At 44.4% G+C, this 2,996-nt stretch overlaps 1 protein-coding gene across 1 annotated transcript in view; it reads left to right on the top strand.

Moving 5' to 3' along the window:
* Positions 1-2,996, top strand: part of LOC106011242 (solute carrier family 28 member 3-like) — a 31,749-nt gene that overhangs the window by 3,002 nt on the left and 25,751 nt on the right. The window lies entirely within an intron of this gene.

The following is a 2,996-nucleotide window of genomic DNA, read 5'->3' as shown; positions in this document are numbered from 1 at the left end:
TTGGGTTGGCCGGTTTTATCAGGAAGCCACTGCTGGCCTCGAGTTTCGTTGAGTGCAGCCAAGCCACACTTGACTGTAACGTATTTGATCAGTTCTTGCAATCGTCGTGATCTTTTGTAGAAGAAGAAGAAGAAGGAGAAGGATAAGGAGGAGGAGGATAAGGAGGAGGGAAGGGGGAGGAGGAGGAGAAGGGAGGAGGAGGGAAAGGAGGAGGAGGAGGAGGGAAAGGGGAGGAGGAGGAGAAGGGAGGAGGAGGGAAAGGAGGAGGAGGAGGAGGGAAGGGGGAGGAGGAGGAGAAGGGAGGAGGAGGGAAAGGAGGAGGAAGAGGAGGATTAGGAGAAGGAGGAGAAGGAGAAGGGAGAAGGGAGAAGGAGAAGGGAGGAGGATAAGGAGAAGGGAGGGGGAGGATGAGGGAAAGGAGGAGGAGGATAAGGAGAAAGAAGGAGGAGGGAAAGGAGGAGGAGGATAAGGAGAAAGGAGGAGGAGGAGTAAGAAGGAAGAGGAGGAGAACGATATTACTGCTACCAACATACTATTAGCTGCTGTTATTTCAGTGCTAAGGAGTCAATTCTGGCAAAAACAGCAGTCACAAATTGGAACATTTAATAGAAGTAGAAGAAGCAGAATTCAGCAATAGGTATATTAATTACATTTGAAGTAGAAGAACAGGAGGTTGGTAGGGTAAGGGAGAGCAGCTACAGCAATAACAACAAAAACAGCAACTACAACAAGAACAAAAACAACAGTAGTAGCAGTAGCAGCAGCAGCAGCAGCAGCAGCAGCAAGCCTTTAGAATTTATGACAGTGTCTGACACGGTACTATTGGCACTGGGCGGCCTTTCAAATGCCTGGAAAAAAGTAATACTAAGAAAGAAAAGAAAGCAGACAGCCACACAGAAGCTCTGCTACCTCAGCAATGGTCTGGGTGAAATTGGCTTCATAATAATAATATATTATTATTATTATACAAAAAGAATTTGTAAGTATCAAAGAATGCGCCAACTTTCTTCAAGGTGCGTGGCTTGACAACTACTACTTTATTGAGTTTTCTCGACAATAGAAGAGCATGCCTGTCTCACTCTGTGTCCTGTGGCTACAACAAGGCAATATGACAAAAGTTACCATTGTTTTGAAAGACTCAACAATAATCGAATTTGACTTGATGGCTTTCAAAACTTCTTACTGAGGCAAAGTTTCATGGTAATTGTGGTAGCATCGTGGTACGACGGCCTTCAACTCCTGTAGGTGTTTATACTGTTTGGCAGTTATCTTCAATCTGTCTTTGCAGAGAGGTCCAGCAGTAACCGTCGTACATAGGGTGTTCAGCTTTCTTGGTCCTTGCAGCGCCTGCCATCCATCATCAAAGTTCAGCTGGTACTGAATTGTAAAGTATGGAGTGTACTTTGATGCCTGCAAGTCAGTGACAGTAGGATCGCCTGCTTTTCTCCCTGGACGGATTGTTTAGTGCTCTCCGACCTTTGCAAAATCTTTGAAAAAGCTGTGGCCCAGGTATACAACTTCAAAGAGCTTGGGGATGCGTCTGGCTTGGAGCATGATGTTCACGTAGTCCATTGGGATGTACATCAGTGCGTTTTAGAGCCATCGTTCAATAGTGCTATGGACTGAATCCACCTCGATTTGGATACGGCCCTTGGTGATAATTTCTGCTCAACTGTGATGTTAAGCTCTTTGGCCAGCGAGGCCATTGCACTCACCAGGGTAGCAGTTCTGTTTTAATAGTTGCACCAATCACTGCAGATGATGAAGTGGTTGAAGCCAGTCGCTTGCAATATCAGTTAGTGCGTCAGAGCTGTTGAAGCTCAGACCAACTTCACTTTCATCCTTGACATATCATCTGGCGTCTCTGGTGGCAAGATCCTAAATTGTAAAATTGTGTATTGCCAGTTTTGTCTTATAGTATAAGGTGGATGTCTTTAGTGATGAGGCCAGAAGGGCGCACTGGATCCCCACACAAAGGACACACATTTTGTTCTCTGGGTCCAGTGCCGCCTCCCTGTCCTTCTCCTTTTCTTGTCTAGCTGCGGCTTTCCTCATATTCATATTTGATGAGCTGTGTATTCTGTTTCTGTGAGGTTTCCTAATTCGAAGCTGGTGCAAATGTCGCACTGGTCTTTCTTGGTTGAAAGTGAACCCAAATTGTTTTTCTTGAACTTTTGGCAGAACACTTGATAGCTCAATGTGGCTTTCACTCTCTCTGCAAAGTTCTCCATGTATACTTGATGCAAATCTGACGTTTTCTGGATTGTAATCTGTAGACAGGAGGATATCTTCGAAAGTTTGTCAAACAATTCCTCTTTATGGAACAACTTGTCATCCTTGGCTCTCTCATGGTGGGCGTGATGTGTTCTAGAGAGAGAGGGGGGGGGACCTCTTGGTTTTTTTTTCGGAGAAGACACTTTAAATAAACCAGTTGGTCAGACATTGTGTTCATGAAGATTGTTTTACAAACCTGTCCTCAGAGAAAGTTGCATTTGAAAATAGCAAAAGTTGCAAGAAAAAGTAGCAAAAGTTGCAAGGCGTATGTATAGCTAAAACAATGCCACGGAACTATTGGAATACATTGTATTGTTGCTACGCCCATTGCAATCAAAAGTAACCAATATGAGTTTTGTTAGATCAAAATCAAAAGTTAAATGTGAATGTCTACCCCCCCCAAAAAAAAAAAAATTGTTTGGAGTATAAAAAAAGTTTGTCCCCTGACCACAGAATTCTACACTAAGTGTAGAATTCTGTGCCCCTGACACATGCGTCAGGTCCTTAAACTCTCGCTGACGTTGGGCAGGTGTGGCCGGCGTTGTTTTGGGGCTGTTCAAATAAAATCTTACACTTTGTTTGGGAATTTTTGCCCCCCCCCCTCCCGCCCTTACACTTTTTTTTACACTTTCCTGCGACACCCCCCCCCCCCCCCCCCTAAACCCGGAAATAAGGTTTTCGGTTTTTAAAAATTTAAAATTATATTGGGAAAAACCGGGGAC

Source organism: Aplysia californica, unplaced genomic scaffold, assembly GCF_000002075.1.
Source record: "Aplysia californica isolate F4 #8 unplaced genomic scaffold, AplCal3.0 scaffold00078, whole genome shotgun sequence".
Lineage (NCBI taxonomy): Eukaryota > Metazoa > Mollusca > Gastropoda > Aplysiida > Aplysiidae > Aplysia > Aplysia californica.
The sequence above is the reverse complement of the archived record's forward strand: the minus strand, read 5'-3'. Positions and strand labels throughout refer to the sequence as shown.